This window comes from Vicugna pacos, chromosome 1 (genome assembly GCF_048564905.1).
Source record: "Vicugna pacos chromosome 1, VicPac4, whole genome shotgun sequence".
NCBI classification, from domain to species: Eukaryota; Metazoa; Chordata; class Mammalia; order Artiodactyla; family Camelidae; genus Vicugna; species Vicugna pacos.
In genome coordinates this window covers 10,736,092-10,754,388 of record NC_132987.1, presented here as the reverse complement: position 1 = coordinate 10,754,388, position 18,297 = coordinate 10,736,092, and the positions used below count along the sequence as shown (strand labels likewise).

Here is an 18,297-nt window from a genome sequence, read left to right as displayed (position 1 = left end):
GTGCTCAACAGCCACATGTGGCTAGTGGCTTAGGAGAACCTGATGACAACTATGGTCTTCTTCCAGAAAAATTCACACCAGCACACATTCCCCATAAACTTTCAGGGAACTCATGAACTCCTTGAAGTTTCCTTAGACCTCCTGTCATAAAATAAACCCAAACTGCCATAATTCCATCACTAATCTCATAATTTTTTTAATGTTGACCTTTGAGGGTTACATAAATTATTTAAAAAGAAAATTTTAAATCATTTCTGTAGACAAAAACTGTGCCATTTGCCAACAGTAAAAGATATCTGTAAAAAATATTTAACTATTAATTTGCTTTGATTGTTCATTCATAGACCTACCTCCTAAATTCATCTTTCTTATCACTCTTTGGGACACACTACCTAGGGATATGAAGACCGGATGGAGAACACTTGCTCTAAAGCTTGCTCTGGGAGGGTGCAGGGATGAAACAGAGCACACTACTGGATTATTATAGTAACGTAACTGATTGAGCTGTTAAGTCTGTGCAGTGCATAAGGGTTGGCAGCATAAAATTGGGCAGAGTCACTCTCTTTGGCATGGTTCATGAACAATAGAATTGTGATTTTTTTTACCTCTACTGATGAATTTTCTTCCCTGACTCTATTTGTCAGGAGGTAGATCTTAAGCTCTGTCTTCCTGGGAGAAATAGGGCTGGAAATGTGGGGATGAAGGAAGGAGACCTGGGGGGGCAGGCTCAGATGAGTCTGCTCTAGGCCTTCAATCCATGGGCTTTTCCTCTCACCATCTTTGCTGGCTTCCCCCATCACAGTCCATTTGGTGAGGCCAGGTGGACAGATGGAAGAGGCAGCCAGTAACTGGCCACTTGACCTCCTGCAGCACAGACCTCAAGTCCAGGCTGCAAATTCAACTGTCAGCAAAAGCTGGGCAGGTAACTTAAATGAGTCATTTCTCAAGGAACTGGAAATTTGAACTTTTGAGTGAAATGCCCTGTTTTTCCGAATGTTGACTCATTTATCATTATTATTACTGTTATTATTATTTTATTTAACACTCGATACACCAATCAGAACACTTATGCAGGGTGGACTAGGTCAACAAGATGCCAGTTAAGTCTTCAGCCAGAGCACCAGCAGTGGTTCTTCATCAGGAACTGCCTTTGTGCATTTTGTTGATCTCACAATGAAGTGGGTGCTGCGATGCCTTTAGGGCTTCAGTACAAGGGACAGTTCTGCACCCAAGGACCTGTCCTGCCCCAAATGCTGAAACACCCCAGTTGAGAAATGCTTAAAAAAAAAAGCGGGAATTCTCTAGTTCACAAGATGGTGTCAAGTTCAACTCAGGGTTGGGGCCAAGACCCTGTTTGGTAATGAGGAGAAAATGAGTTTTCCTGGGGCCCGTATTTCCATTTGGTCGGACAGGGAGGCAGACATAGCAGGTGTCAAGGGCTGGAGGTTGTTGACCACTTTTGGCTCATCTCACATTCTTGCAAATCTTTGCAAAAGGACTTTAGAGAAAGGCTTTATTTCCCCTTTTTGGGGATTTAGCATGCTTACACTCTCCAGAGAGTTGTAACTTTTCTGTTTAAAATGACTTTCACATGGTGTCCCCCCGAGGAAATGACACGATTGAAGGTTTATGTCTGAGAAAAGGTCCCTGCTGCAAAAATCCCATTATAGAGAGTTCAGCTGAACTCTTCATTTACTTATCTCCCGAAAGGAGTTATGCTCCAGGTACCATCTCCTGGGAAAGACACAGCCTCACTCTCCCTTGTTTGAACAAATTGAATTCAACCCAGTTCTCTGTTCCACAGCCACTCCAGTTCAGCCGAGGTGTTTGTTGGGGTTTGTTCAGTGATGATCTCTTTCCCTGAACCAAAGAGGGTCCATCCAATCCATTGTCTGAGATCATATGAATGACAGAGTGTTTTTGTCCCTTAACATTCATCTAGGCTTCTGGTGAGCTATCATCGATATGTCTACTTACACCTTTATAGTGAGATATCAATGCATGTACTAATAATGTATGTAGACTTGACGAGTTTTTAAATAGATGTTCACCCATGTAACCACCACTCAGAAGGGAACACAGAGCATTTCCACACCCCAGAATGTTCTCTCATGCCTCCTTTGCTCCCCCAGCAGTACATGACTCTTACCTCTGGGTTTACTACTGTTCTGATTTCCATCAGCATTGATTCATTTTTTTACCTATTCCACTTCAACTTCTTATACATGAAATTACATAAACACTCTTTTGTATTTGACACTTTTTGCTGAATTGAGACAATCACACATGTTGTTCTGGGTATCAATATGTTATTCTTTTCTGTTGCTGAGTAGCATTGATTATGTGAATATACTATAATTTTTTAATTCATTCTCGAGTTGGTAGGCATTTGGGTTGTTTCCAGTTTTGATGAGCATATGTTTTTCTCTTGGATAATACCCAGGAATAGAAATGCTAGGTCGTAGGGTAGGTTCCTGTTTACTAGGAACTTCCCAACAACTTCCCAAAGTGGTTGTATAAACTGGTTGTACTACCAGCATGAGATTTCTAGTTGCTCCATAGCCTCTCCAACGCTTAGTAATGTCAGTCTTTTTAATTTAGTAATTCTGATGGGTGTCTAGTGGTGTCTCATTGTGGCTTTAAGGTGCATTTTCACCTAAAACAAATGAGTCATAAAAAGTATTGAAGTTTGTGATGAAGCTTTTAAATTCTTAGCTCCATCTACCTCCCATGTTATAGTTATTAACCCTTTTCAGGAATCCTAACTGTTTCTCTTTCCTGAGAGACATGATGCCTAACTGCATCATTCCAACTTTGTCCAATGTAGAAATCCCTCGGCCTTACCCGTAGTGTGGTATCCCCAGGATACAGCCCTGATCAATAGTGCCCAGTGGACACCCCACATTGCTGCCATATGCACCAGGCAATGAGTTTGCCCCGAAAGACACAGGGCGGTCTGCCTGTTCCATAAGTACCTGACGAACCATTATGGAGCACTGACTTTGTTCTGAGAGTTATGCTGAGCTCTGAGGAAGCAATGGGGAGGGACCTCAGTACAGTCCCTCTCTTGAACGTCTCACAGTCTAGTGAGGGAGAGAACAAGTGAGCAGACTAGTGTCATGAGGAATGAGTGCTTTGAGACATGTGTCTGTTCAAGGATCTTGAAGCCCAGAGTAAAGGTGCTTGAAAAGAGCAAAGTCTTCCCAGGAAGAGTGAGAACCCAAGTGAGTGTTTCAGAAAGCAGACGGAGGGTATCCCAGGCCAGGTACCTACAATGCAAAGGCGTGGAGGTGAGCCTCTGTCTGGGTCCCCAGGATTGTCAGCGCATCTGGAGCTCAAGGCTTGTGTGGAAGGACATTGGCAGGAGATGCAGCCAAGACCGTGGAGGGTATACTTAGGTGAAGATATATTTTGCAGAATTTCATCCTAGAGACTCTCCTTCTCAGTTTACCTACAAGCAAAAAGACTTCCCTTTGGCTGTTGTCTCTGAGTTGGGACTTCCACTCACCTTTTGAAGTTAAATTGCATGATGTTCGACTTGTTTCAAACTTCTTATCGGGACCCAAACACATTTTCTGTTAAACAGTTTGCAACCAATGTCTGCGTTCTCATGTAATAGCCTAACTATTGTATTTTCTCCACTAGCAGTCTGTTTTTGTTTTTGTTTTTGTTTTTGTTTTTGGATATGCCTTCCAGACCCAACTCCCCAGCCCATGCAAGAGCCCTGAGTGTGGCATATGCCCACTGTTAGTTTTCCTGCGGACTGGAATTTTATTCTAGGTTGTTAACATCTGACTTTTTGTTTGAAGGAGTGAGACATTTACATTCCTAATCAAGGATCTTCTCATCCAAACCAAGTCAGTCCTGATAACGCCCAAACCCTTCTCCGTCAAGCACAGCTGAGGAGCACGTAGGGTATCAGCATCACCTCCGTTGTATTTAACAAACTCTCATGTAACATATATGCCTTTCCACGTTCCAGGCGGTATCATCACTACATGACACATAGCAGCTCATTTAATCCTCACCACCACGCTGGAGCCGGCGCATAGTATCTCCACCCACCAATGGGAACCGAGGCAGTAAGAGGTTTGGTGACTCGCTCAAGTCACAGGCGGGATTCGAACCCGCACGTTCGTTCTGGTGACCACCGTGCGGTGGCTTCTTCCGCGTGACATAGCGAGGAGAAGCTCAAAGAAACAAAGTTCGTTCAGCAAACAGTTGTTGAGCAACTGCCGGGTGGGTGAGTCAGCAGCACCTTTGCCCCAGGAACTCTTAACCTATTTGAGGGAACAAGGGGAAATTAAAAAAACAGTTTGCCATGCAGTGTTAACTCCAGGAGGAGGGAGGCACGTAACGAAGCCTGGGGAAGGGAGGGGAGGGCTTGGGTCTCAAACACAGGCTCGGCTCGCGTGTAAAGGTGTGAACAGGAGGGCCAGCTGTCCGAGGCCCGAGAGGGAAAGGTGTCTGGAGGGGTCAGGTGTGCCGGGGGTGGGGGGCGTTAAGGAGCACGGGCTCCCGAGGCGCTGCGGGCGGGGCTGGCGGAGGGGCGGCGGTGGGGGCGGGGGCGGAGGGTCCCGTTTGCAGGCTGGAGAGCTGGGTTCATCTGGTACCCACTGGGAAGCCGCTGCGGTGTTGCATAGAGAAGAGAGCTGATGGAGCCTTGTCACTGCTGTAACCCAGCATAGGAAGAAAGCTAGCCGTTCGGGGCATCTGGAATCTAGGAAGATGGTGTAGGTGGAGGAGAGGTTGACAATAAATTATGGCATGTGAACTATAAACATGCAGAGAGGGGACATGAGAGGGGAGGGGACAGGTGAGAGCAAGGGAGGGGAGGAGGAAGAAAGGAAGAGAGAGAGAGAATGATGTTTGCCGAAAGAAAGGGAGGAGGGGGGAGAGAAGGGGAAAGCATGGAAGGAGGGGAAAAAAACAGAAAACATGTCAGTACCTTTAAAGTATTTCATGATATTTGTCTTTCTCTTTCTGCCTTACTTCAGATATTGTAATAGCTTATAATGAAAAAGAACATATATAAAAAGATACACATTTTATTTACAAACCAGAGATAGACTCACAGACATAGAAAACAAACTGTGGTTGGGGGAGGGGGAGGCAGTGAGGGATAGATCAGGAGTTTGGGATTAACAGATACACATTACTACATATAAAACAGATAAACAACAAGGTCCTACTGTATAGCACAGGGAACTATATTCAATTTCTTGTAATGAGCTCTAATGGAAAGAATCTGGAAATATATGTATGTGTACGTATGTATACATATAACTGAATCGCTTTGCTGTACACCTGAAACTAACATGTAAATTAACTACACTTCAATAAAAATAAGAATTAAAAAATTATATATATATGCATAACTGAACACCAGAAAATAACACAACATTGTAAATCAACTATACTTCAATTCAAATAGTAATAATAATAATAATAATAATAATAATAATAATATCTCATGGTAAAATGTTAGCAGCAAAGTCCATATACGGTTGAGGCTTTTGGAAGAATTTTCTTGGCCAGCTTTTGTTTTGGTGGCTCCCTGGCAGTTGCTGTCATGGCTCTGTGATAGCCCATGGAGATTCCTTCTATCCACAGATAATTTGTCAGGCTTATGTAAGACTTCATTTAAGGGGCATTGCCTTGGCATGCAGACAGCTTCTAGACTTTACACACCAGCAGAAACATGTTCTCTGAAGAGTGCAAGAAAGCAAATTAAATTCATTGCTCAGCACCCCAGCAGCAAACAAGTGCAGCAGTATGGGACATTTTCAGAGTAATGCTTTTCATTTTTTTTTAAAGAAAAAAAAAGGTCATTGGAAATTCAGCCTCACAAGCCTGAATCTCGATGGCTTCCAACCCAAGGAAGCCTCAGATATTCGGGAATCACAAGCCTTATTTCGAACCACATTTTTCTTGTCCCCTTTGCCAGGTAAAAGCAGCGTCATTAGTGGATTAGCAGTCCTGCTGATCAGGCTGCGCCGGCTGGCGGTGGGTTGGAGTTGGGAGGGGGGTAGAGGGTCTCATCGTCACAGCAGCGGCCCAGGGACGTGGATAAGGTAGCATGTCAGGTGTTAGCTGTCCAGGCAGCCTCCTGGTGTTATAGGAGTCTCGTTTCACCTGGGGCTTAGGTTACCACAAGCCTTGCTCATCTTCCTCTGCAAGCCTGGCTCCTGGTAGTGGGCTGGAGGCATGGTGTGGAATCCCAGGTGCGGAGAACAGCCCCAAGTCATGAGCTGTCTGTCTGGGGGGAGCGTTATGTGGCAAAACCCATGCAGTCATGACGCCAGCTCAGCGTCGGTCGGCCCTGGCATCTGAGATGCATTTCAAGGGCGTCTAATTGGGATCTCTCAGCCACATAAGTGTGGGATGTGGCTGTGGGTTCTGAGCAGTTTATCTGCTTAGAAAGCCTTCCTTCCTCCTGGCTTGGGAGCAGAGTAGGAGCAGATTATGCCGAGGGTGTGGAAATGTCAGCAGGTCCTGACAGCCGGTAGAAGAGCAGGGTAAGTGTCACCGTGATGCCCTCTGTGTGGATGCTGAAGAGGGTTTTGTTTCCATTCCTCTGTGTGGGTCAAGGCTTGTCCATCTTCAGGATGTGGGCTTCCAGTGGCCAGCTTTGCTGAAAAGTCTAATATATCATTGCTAAGGGTGAGACTCCACAAATGTGCTTTTCCAAGATTTCTCATTTCTCTTGAATTGAAGTTAAAAGACAAGGCAAAGAAAATATAAGTCCTGGATTTCAGGCTTTCTTGGTGGAGGATTGAGGGGAAAAGAGGTTAATAAAAGGATATAGATTATACTGCTGTGTTTTCTAAACATTAAAAATTTTAAGGAGATTCGTAAAAGAAAAATGATCTTAACTAGAAGATTGAATGCATATGTGAATGCACAGTTGTAGTCAGTTTCTAGGGCCATACTTGGAGGGGCACTGAGTGCCCCCAAGTGGCATATCTGAGGGAACAGAGAGTGGTCCAGGGAGGGTGCGGCTTTGGAGATGCTCCATGTTCCACAGGAAAGGTGGGAAGACCTGGGGTGTTCAGTCTGGAAAGAAAGGGCTGCAGAAGGGATCACAGCTGTTTTGGGTAGAAGGAGGACGACCAGAGTGAGGAGACTGCCTTTCTTTCTTCCCCGAAGAAAAGGGTTTTATCCTTTGGGGAGGGGAAGGACAGACCTCTTTGACAATCTGATTTAAAAAAAAAAAACAAAACACGTAGGCTTTCTTCCCAGAAAGTGCACTTAGATAAACACAAAACTGGCACCTAATATTGAGGATTTCCTGGAACCTTATGAAAGAACTCCCATTTCCAACAGTAGGACTGACAGTGAATGGAAATTTCAGGATTTGGTTTGATATAAGAAAGAATCCTTAGAGTGTCTGGCAGGTGCTGCAGTGGAACCGAGCTCTTCATCAGGGGATTTACTCCACCCCTGGAACCTGCGTGAATGGTCGGGGGAGCTTCAGATTCACCAAGACCGGGGCCTGGATACAGGCGGTGCTGCTTTTAGATGTGGATCCTCAGACAAATTATCTACTCTGCTAACTATCCCTTCACTCCACTGAGAAGTGCGGGTCACAGCTGCCTCGGGGTGGTTGGGATCATTCAGTGACAAAGGGTATATAAGATGCTTGTCTCAGTACTAGGGTGGATGCTGAGCCAAAAAGAACTTTTCTAAGTAATTCTCAAAGATTATGAGTTGAAAGAAAGAGCAGGAGAAAGCTTAATTCCTTCCTGTGCATACGTTCTTCATAATTATGTTCCTTCTTCACTGTTAAGAATACGCGGGACCACATTCTCACTTTGTGTGGGAAGTAACCAGAAATGTCTAGCTCCAAACATGTACCAGATTTATATTTTTTTAAAAAAACTTTTCAGATGAATTGAAAGGTGATATTATGGTATCTTCAAATTAAAAAAAAAAAAGCGCTCTAACCCAAGTGTGAATGAACGTTGTAGAAAATGAAAGGTACTTGAGGTATTTCAAAGAGTTTTCAATAAGAAACTTATCCTGAATTTCTATTTCATATAAGAGGAAATGAGGTTGCAATTTTAGGTAACATTTAATAATGGGAAAGAAAAGCAACTGTACATCGGGTGAAAAGTGATAATACTAAACCATCACAGAGTCTCTCATAGCTGTTAAATCCCTATCTTTGAGATTCTAGAAAAGAACAGAGTTTTTTCAAAGCCCTTTGGTAACGGGCATCTTAAAACATCCAGTGGGGTGTGAACGAGAGGATAGGAACATTTAGTCCCAGGGGAGGCAGAATATTCTTAGCAGCTGGCGGCTCCAGGGAACTGGTCCAGAGTATTTGCTGCGATGTGAGTCATGTTTAATTCACCAAGGAGCAAATTGGTGTGGCGCACCTGCTACATCCCGAGCTCTGTTCACGGCGCTGCTGGATGGGATGGCGGAGCTGTCCCTCACCTACAAGCCAGGCGGGGAGTTCAGCACACGCTCCTGCAGGGGTGAGTGGTACAGGCAAGGATTCCCCAAGTCACTGAGAGGAGAGAGGGAAGGTTGTATTTGAAGTCGATGGCATCTTTCACGGAGGAGGTGAGAACTGAGCTGGGTCTTGGAAGCTCGTAGGAGTTTCTGTCTTTTGATCTCAGTGTGTGGCAGCATCATTCATCTGGGTGTTCAGTCCAAACATCTAGAAGTCATCCTTGCTTTCTCTCCTTGTTTTCTTTTTCTCTCACCCCTATGTCCAAGCTCTCAGCAATTCCGGCGTCTTCTACCTGCAGAATGTATCTGGAGCCTGCACGCTCTCACCATCTCCATTGCTGTCACCCTGAACCAGGCCACCATCATCCCCCTGAAACGCATCAGTGGTCTCTTAAACCGACTTGCTCCTTCCTCTTTGGGCCCATCCTCAAACCCGTTTTCCGTAAAGCAGGCAGAGTGATCAAGTCACCACTGCGATTTGAACTCTTTGGAGTTTTCCCACTGAGCTAGAAAATGAGGTCTTCGCTCCTCACCACAGCCTGTGAGCCCCAGCCTCACAGATCCCACCCCCATCCCTCTCCTCTTAGCTTACCGTAGTCCAGCCACACTGCCTTCTGCGATGCTGTGATCCAGTTAGACGTACAACAGAGAAAAAAGAATGTGGAAGTGACTGAAGGCCCTAAAAAGAGATCAGCTCACAATCCACAAAAAAGCTTGGCTTAGTCATGATTCGGCCACACAAACGTGGGCATAGATGTAGGAAATGTCAGCGTGGTTTGATTTCAGGGACCCCGGGGAAGGCTCCTTGTATATTTCAAAATTTACCTCCACGCCAGCTTCATGAAATGCTTTCCCAGGATAATATATTTTATTAAATCCCCACCAAAAAGTACGGCCAATATTCACCGTGTGCCAAGTCCTGGAGCTGCAATGCTATAAGATAAGGAGATGTGGAGACCGACCTTTCAGGCTACCAGGGGGCGCAGACGATGACAACAGAAAATAATCACGTTGAGGAGTTTTACAAGATGCCCTGAGAACCCAAGGCGGGGGCTGCCTAACTCTGACTTGGGAGGGCAGGGAAAGTTTCCCAGGGAAAAAGCCGTGTTAGCTGCGGCTGGACACAGTGGATGTGGGACAGAAGGCAGAGGCGAGGGGCAGTATTCTTGGCAAGGGAAACAGCACATGAGAAAGGACTTAGGGATGGCATCGCACGTTCATGGAAACCAGAAAAATTCTTGGTGCCATGATAAGAAGGAGGAGGAGAGGAGGGAGTGGAACCAGATATGAGGGGGAAGCGGCGGCCTGCGGACCCAGAGCCTTCCAAGTCACCTTCAGTTCTTCCTCCCTGTCAGTGGCAAATGAAAGGTTTCAAGCAGCGGGGTGACATCCCCTGATGGGTGTTTTAGAGAGCTCCCTCTGGCTAGAGCATGAAGAGAGGGGCAAATGAGAGGTTAGCAGGGTAACTGGAAGGATGTTCTGTAATCCAGAAGAGAGATGATGGTGGTGTGAAGCAACAGAGAGGTAAGAAGAACTGAGAAAAGTTCAGAAGAGAGATGTAGAAAGCATTGTCTGAAAGACCTGGAGATAATCTCCAGGAGCAAAAAGGATGTCTCCCGTGTTTCCACCATGGGCACCCTCTCCCAGGGCACCGCTGGCTAAGATGGGCTCAGGTGTGAAAGGAGACTCGGGAGAAGATGGGGAGAAGTCACACCAGAGAGTAGATACCTTTTTTTTTAAACTGTGAGCATGTTTTCTTTGCTATGTGGGCTCCGTAAATTCTGAAAATAGATGGTGGGAAGTCTATGAAAGGTGGAGAGAAGTGACGAGAAGTTTCCTTGGAGAATCATTGCCTCCTCCTTACTGTTGCTTAAGCCCTGGCCGAGACACCAAGCAATTCTTCTGTCATCAATAAACAATATTAAAGAGAAAGACTGAGGTTGCTACATAACAGCAGGTTTCTTTCCAACGCCACTATTCTGTGACACCTGTGTTGACACATTCTACCATCAAGGTGTGCCGGGAATCTTACCTGCTTTGGACAAGGTGATTGCAGCCCCTTGGGGGATAAAAGTGTTTCCTCATCCCCTTTGGCTTCACATCCCTCTTTGGCCCTACTCAGGTCTCATTTACATTTTGGATGAGTAAATGTCTGGACTGTCAGGTGTTTTATAAGCTTCACGGACATGTGAATGTGAGAGAGACAGACAGACACAGAGGAAGATGACAGTAGGTACCTGCCTGAGACTCCATCCAATTACTTTAATTTCTGTGACATCATCTCACTTTAGTTGAAGCCTTCTGAAATGAGTAGCTCTTGCTTTACCTGTTATTTAAACTCGTATTAAATGTGTTTCCGTGAGAAAGTGAGTTCCTGTACAGCTAGGTTTCTCATCCTCAGCACCATGGATACTTGGGGCCGGATAATTCTTTGCTGTTGGGGGCTGTCTTGTGCATTGTAAGATAGTTAGCAGCATCCTGGCTTCACTTCCTTGATGCCAGTAAAGACCCAATCATGACAATCAAACGTGTCTTCAGACATCGCCACATGTCCATGGAGGTGGGGACCAAATTTCCCCAGTTGAGAATCATTGTTCAGGGCAGTGTTTCTCAAAACATTGTGCTCAGACCAGAGCATCAACATCATGTGAAAACCTATTATAAATGCAGATTTCTGTGAGAAAGAGACTCTAGGTGCAGGGCTAGTCACCTGCGTTTAAGAAGCAGCCCAGGTGATACTGAGAGACGCTGAAGTTTGAAAAGCACTGCTCTAGAGCAAACGAATGTTCACGAAAGTTTCACCAGAAATAGTTACTTACGTTAAAAAATTTTTTTTTGGATGAGGGAAGATCTCTCTTCCATTTTGCTTCCCCTTTTGAGAAAGGAAGTGAAAGTACATTATTTCATTTCTGCAAGGCAAAGATTGTTGATACATAGTTCTCTGTCATGGAAAATTCTTACAGAAACCAACAATTTTTAAATCACATGAAAAGTTTGTTACTCTGGAACGGAATTCTTTTTTCCTTAGTTACCAAAGATCGAACAATAGTAGCGTGATTGGGTATCAGATTGACAAAGAGAGATTTTAAATAGGCACATGGAAAAACTTTCTGCAGGTAGAATAGACACGTGATACAGAGCTTTCATTCAGGGCAGCAGGCTCGCTGTCCAGCACCCTGCAGCGTTTGGGAAGCAGAGGCAGGTGTCTGTGTAAGGGAGACCTTCCCTCTGTTTTCCTCCATAGCTTCCTTTGTCATTTGTTTATTGACTCATCCCTTCTCCACCCAAAACAGTACTAAATAAGGGGCTGGAGTTTTCTGATCTATTTAAACAGCGGCTTTATAACACATCTTACAAATTACAAAAATTCCAATAAAACTTCTATTCTTCAAGTGCTTTTTCAAATTCTGGGATTGCGGAACAACTCAGTGATATTGACATCTTTACGAAATACCTATTGGGTTCCCAAACATTAGGTTGGATTTCAAAAGTCATCTTATTAGAAAGGAAGTGTTTCACTTAAATAATTATTTTTAAAGAGTCAAGTATGCCAAAATAAGGAAGATAAATTTAATAAGACTTTATTTATTCTTTTTTCATGTATTGATTTGTTTAAAAATATTTATGGAGTGTCAACCATATAAAAGTGAGTAAGACAAATATTGATTCTCTGACCTCATGGAGCGTACTTTTTCTGTAGTCAGAGGAAAGAGACAGAAAGCAAATAATCCAACAGTTCAAATTTTGGGTTGAACCCTGTTATTGGATTATGAGATCAATTTAGTTGGTCACAAACATCTTTCATGATTGTTTCTTTAAAGAACAAGCTAGAATAGAATGAAGAAAGTGGACCTTGTTCCACTGTAGCTCTTAAGTGTGTTATTTCATCAGACTGTCATTCCAGTTGTATGTATATGCCAGGGTATAAATCAGACATTTTGTGTTATGAGTTTTAAAAGTTTGAAAAATACTGACATTTTTAACCTAAATGAATCAATGAAATGGTTTTAATTGTAATGCATGCTGTGAACAGGCTAAAGATCTAAGACAGAAAAATAACCAAAAATGTCAAGTGCAGGGAGGCAGAACCAGCGTTAGCTGTGTGGTCAGAACTGGTCTCTCTGCTGAAGGACCCTTTCAGCTGGACCCGCCAAGAGGAGGGGGCTGGCAGGACAGCCGAGCCTTTCAGACAAAGGAAACAGTGAGTGCAAAGATTCTGGTGGGACCTCAATACCACCTAAATGGCAGAGGAAAATGGACAGTCCATCTCCTTCCTCCTTCGGAAGGAAAATTCTTGAACTTTCTCTGTTTTAACGGAGGTGCTGGTGATTGAACCCAGGATCTTGTGCATGCTAAGCACCCGCTCTACCATTGAGCTGTACCCTCCTCCCACCCCTGGAAAACTTTTGGTTAATAGAGCTACAGAAACAACAGGGGGACGTGAACCTTTAACACAGACAGGTCTCACTTCAAAGACATGGAAAAAATCCCCAATTCAAATACTCATAGAAAGAAAAACATACCTTCAATTAAAATTCAGCAAATATGTATTGAGTTTCTACCATGGGCAAATAATTACCCTGGGGTGAATTTGAAGATAAGAAAGAATTGTGAGATGTAAGGGTGGGGCTCCTAATACACAGATACACAAAAGCCAAAGATTACGATTTACCTATTAATAAAACAGTCGGCCATCTCCTTTTTAAGAATATCGATTCCACATGCCTGAAATCTATTTTCCTCTACTTGGCTTTATAACAAAGACTTCATTCACTCCCTAATAGTTTCTGCCTAATTATCTAAAACAGAGTGGTTTCTGCCTAATTTGAATATCTGCTCTGATATATATTTCAAAAGATAGGGGTATTCTGTATCCAATGGTGATTTTATAGTCTACGACCTCAAACCAAGCATTGCAACTTATGACCTCTGCACCGCCTTAATCCTGCACCCCCGAGGCTCTCGAATTTTCTCATAGAACCCCAAATTCAAAAGCCAGCACTTTGAGTGTAATTATGCCTCTGTTTGTAACAAACTTATTATTAGTGTGGTTGATGTGATCATTATTATGTTAACGTCCTCTATCTCCTTGCCATCTTGCTCAGTGCAACTGCCGAAGCTCCTTTTACAGTCCTGTTGAGCTGCCCCTACTCTGCCTTCCTGCCAGCTTACAGCCTGCAGCTTCTTCAGAACTCAGCCTCCCGCCTTCCCTGCGAGGTGGGCAGGATCCACGTAGGCTGCGGCAGTGGTGACAAAAGCTGTTTCAGCGGTTGACAACCCACACTCAGGGCCCTGCCTTCACTGCAGTGGACTGTGGAACCCCAGGCCATTGGCCAGTGGTCTGGAAACTCTCGAGACAATATTTAGACTTTAGCTCAAAACAGCAAGAATCCAGGGAAAACTTTGAGTGTAGACAGAGCAGAGTCACAGGGAAATTTCCACAGGATCCTTCCCACCAACAGTTGAAGACACAGTCATTTGCAGTCCTATCGAGAGCCTACTAAATGTTCATATTCTTTGAAGCAGTCATTTGAGCATCTCCTGGAATATGTTGGAAATTTTTCCTAAAAAAAGAATTCAGATTCAGAAATAGATTTCGACTCAGAAATGTTATATGTGGCCTTGAAAATCCACCAAGTGTCTTTCAATAGGAGAATGTTAAATATATAAAAGCTATATCTATGTGGTGGACTATTTAAAGACATTAAAAGTGCTATTCAGGAAGAGAGTATAGCATAACAGAATGCTTAATGTTAGAGGGAAGGGACAAAAATCAGAATTTATGGTGCAGTTTCATCCACATATAAAGCAGATGCATAGAAAAACTAGAAAAGAAACGAGAGCTGAGAGACCTTAGGTATATTACTCATCATTTTTTTCTTGTACAAGCAACGTACGTATTTGATAATTAATTGTTAGTCGTATTTACAAAACAATCAAGGACTCTTATAGGAGATTTTCATTCCTTATTGTGAGGAAAAGGAGAACAATCTGTAATCATAGTTTGCTTTAAGAATGTGATCCTTTCTTAGAACCAGATATGATAGGGTAATTAACTGGCTCACAATAAATAATGTGCCTCCCTATCTGATTACTAAATTTTGTCAATTAACCGTAGGAAAGTAAAGAGAACTGTTTGCATGCAGATAGATTTTAGCTGTCTTTAGAAGTATCATCAGAGCCCCAAAGCCCTACAGGGTTACAAGTTGCAAGGTTATGTGTTATGATTTGCAAGGTTCGAGTAATGTATCAGTGCAAGGACTCTGAGCTGTGGACCAGAAGCAGAGGGTTTAAGCCTAACAAACATTTTATGTCTTCCCCCAGCTGTCAAACCATTTGCTTTGCCTTAAAAAAACAAAAACAACAACAACAAAAAAAAACCCAGCTATTCTGATCACCTTGAAAATTTGGTAACACAGCCGCTTCCATCCCTAGGGGCCAAGGTAGTCAGTTAGAAGCAGGCAAATACTAAGAAAACGTATGCACCTCTGTTTTGGAGGATTTTCTCCCTTGTTCCTCAGCCCCGTTTCTAATTTCTACTCTCAGGGAGTCTCTATTTATGACAACCGAATCATCTTGGCCTGTGCGCTGGGTCTCAGGGTGAGGACCCAGAGCCTCGGGTGGAAGGCCGCTTTGTAGAGGTGACCACACTGTTGACAAATTCCTGCCTCCTCCCGTGGGTGGTCGGAGGCAGGGAACCTGAGCTTTCCAGTGCAGGCCTCTGATGTGCCAGGAAATTTAGATTCAGGGAGCTGCTATCTATTACAGCTATGAGCTTCCTGAAAACCAGAATTACAGGTAACCAATATTCCCTCTGCATGCCAAAGCAAACCCCAAACTCTTAATCCCCAAATGACAGGGTGTTAATATTAAAATGGTTTCTTTTATATGGCATGTGTAATGATTGTGTTAGTCTCTGGGCCAACGCAATAAAAACATCATTGAAAGGCTTTGATTTTGAAGCACATCTAACTGAACAGAGGGAGGAAGTGTGTTATCTGTTGGGAAAGACTCGTCTGAAGGAGTTAGCCCATTGGGGAAGGAGATGGACTCAGATTTCTTGGGAGACAACTCAGACTGAGAAAAAAAATTTCTGAGAGGTTTACTAGAAGGAGCCAAAGCAGGATTTGAGCATGGCAAACCTGATTATGAATGCTGTAGAGAATCGGGTGTCCTGGGGCAAGTTCCCAGTATTTTCTAGCCCTTTCTTTCCACATTTAAAAAAAAACGAGAATTCAGTAGAAAACAAACTTATGATTACCAGCGGGGAAACGGGAAGAGGGAGGGATAAACTTGAAATTCAGGATTTGCAGATACACACTACTATATATAAAACAGATAAACAACAAGGTCCTACTGTATAGCACAAGAAACTATATTCAATACCTTGTAATAGCCTATAATGAAAAATAATATGAAAGGAATATGTAACTGAATCACTATGCTGTGCACCAGAAATTAACACAACATTGTAAAATGACTATACTTCAATAAAAAAAGAACCAACTCTGTCATCTCTCTTGAGATCAAAAAAAAACCCCACTACAATTCATAATAAATAATTTTCACACTAGATATGGGGGAAATGATATACACGGATGTGAAATGCCTGGCTTTTGTGGTATGCGTTTCACATACCTCTTCATCTCCTTATTAAAGCATATTAAATGCTTCCAACCCACTGCAGCTTGTTCACTTTTACAGGGAAAAAGTACTTCTTCTCACTTCGTAATTAGCATGCAACATGCCAATGCCCGTGCCTGTCTTAGTTCGGAATACCACCTTTTATTTCTACCAACACATAAGCAGATACTAATACTGATACTTGAACCTTTGCCCTTGACCTCACCCCACAGGCACAACCTCTGTTGCCAGCAGAAACCCCCGCACCAGGGAGTAGGTGCTGCGTGCCGGTTCCCACCAACACAGCCCACATCCCATCTACCCATTCTTACCTCCATCCGCTTTGCACGCCAAAGAAATGGTTTTCTCAGTAATCATAAATGTCTGGATGTATCTATACATGGAAGAGATTTCTTATGCAAAAAAAAAAAACGTATTTTGTGGGAGGGAAGAATTCTGTGAGCAAGTTTATGATATGAAAAAGAATATGAAAATGATATATATATGTATATGTATATACGTGACTGGGACATTGTGCTGTACACCAGAAATTGACACATTGTAACTGACTATACTTCAATTTAAAAAAAAAAAGTTTATTTTATTATGCTTGGAAGATAGATTGATGTTGAGAAAAAGAACAGAGAGTAGGTAAATTTAGGAGGCAAATTCCTGAAAATGAAGCAACTTTTGTGGCCTGTTGTGTATAAAGTGGATGCCAGGTACATATACAGCAGTGGTTTTCAGAATTCAGCTTTTGAGGGCCTTAAATTCCAGGACCTTCCTCACCTTCCCACCCCTCTACCCCCGCAACCCTCTAGTTTCTGATTCAGTAGGTCTGGGGTGTGACCAGATAATTTGCATTTCTAACAAGTTTCCAGAAGCTACTGCTCTAAGAAAGACACTCTAAGAACCACTGATCTATATAATTTAGGAATTTACCTTTTTCACTGGTTTGGAATAGTTTAAATAGCATCGACATTATCTGGTTTTTTTAAAGTTAGTTAGACCTCATCTGTGAAATTATTTAATCCTGGTACTTTTCTCCCCTTTTAAATGATGTTTTAAATGACAGACTTTTAATTACTGTTTCAAATCTTTTTTTAATTGATTTTTTTTTTTACTTCTTCTTGGGTTAGTTAATTCCTTGTTTGTTTAAGAAATAATCCACTCCCTATAGGTTTTCACATCCATGGAAATGGGGTTAAACATAGTATTTTCTTATAATTATTTTAATCGGGGTGTGTGTGTTTCTCTCTTCCCTCAGTTCTAATGTTTTCCTCTCTTTTTTCCCTCAGTCATACTCATGAGGTGGTTATATATTTTATAAAAGAACCAGATTTTGAATGTATTTGTTTTGTCTACTAAGTTTGTTTTCTGCTTCATTTACTTCAGTATTTATCTTTATGAATTTCTTGTTCATACTTTCTTTGGTTTTGTTCTTTTGTCCTTCATGGAATTTCTTAGCTTGAGTACTATGTTCATTGATTATAAGTCTTTCAGTCCTGAAGCTATCATGGTTTGGTAGAAAAATAGATATCCTTTGCAGTGGTTCTAGTTTATAATTTTAACTTTTCTTTCCCTATTAATCCTAGAGTTATTTTGAAGGATTTTTTTTCAAGTAGTTGAGATTGACTAACTAATGTTTTATTATTTAATACCAATTTTATTTGCTTATGATCTAAGATTATGATCTATTAAAGAATCTACTTTTTAAAGTCCATTAAAATTGTCTTTTTAGCCTCGTGATCTGCATTTCATTAATATACCATTATGATGCAAGTTCTGTGCACAAACATAGATTCTGTGGCTTATGTTTTTCAAATCTTTATGTTCTTTCTTGTATTTGTGCTTCTGCATTAATTCCCTAATCATTTCCTAAATCTGTTCAACAAAATACAGACAAAAAATTTTTTTAAAAACCGTAGACCAATTCACTTATAGGTGTAGGTGCAAACTTCTTAATAAAATATTACCAAGTGTAGTCCAAAGTCATCTCAAAAGGGTAATATACTGTGACCAAGGGGGACTCGTTTCCAAATATAAACTCGGTTAAACATAAGGAAATCTATCAAGATAATTTGTCTCATCATTAAATTAAAGGAAGGAGAAAAGATTGTTATCAATACATGTGAAAAAGGCATTTGTAAAATTCAGCCTTTTTCCATAAAAAAACCTTAATTTCTTTTTCTGTTTTACTTAAATTTGGGAAAG

At 42.3% G+C, this 18,297-nt stretch overlaps 1 protein-coding gene across 13 annotated transcripts in view; it reads left to right on the top strand.

Moving 5' to 3' along the window:
- Positions 1-18,297, top strand: part of THRB (thyroid hormone receptor beta) — a 382,671-nt gene that overhangs the window by 178,741 nt on the left and 185,633 nt on the right. For 2 of the 13 annotated variants that reach the window (XM_072950331.1, XM_072950165.1), the window contains exon 1: positions 4,157-4,243. The exons of 8 other annotated variants lie outside the window; for them this stretch is intronic. The gene's annotated coding sequence lies outside the window, so the exon portion shown is untranslated. Of the gene's footprint in view, positions 1-4,156; positions 4,244-6,366; positions 6,519-18,297 lie in introns of those variants that run through there. 3 more of the 13 variants (XM_072950369.1, XM_072950117.1, XM_072950227.1) reach the window with 2 other exon arrangements.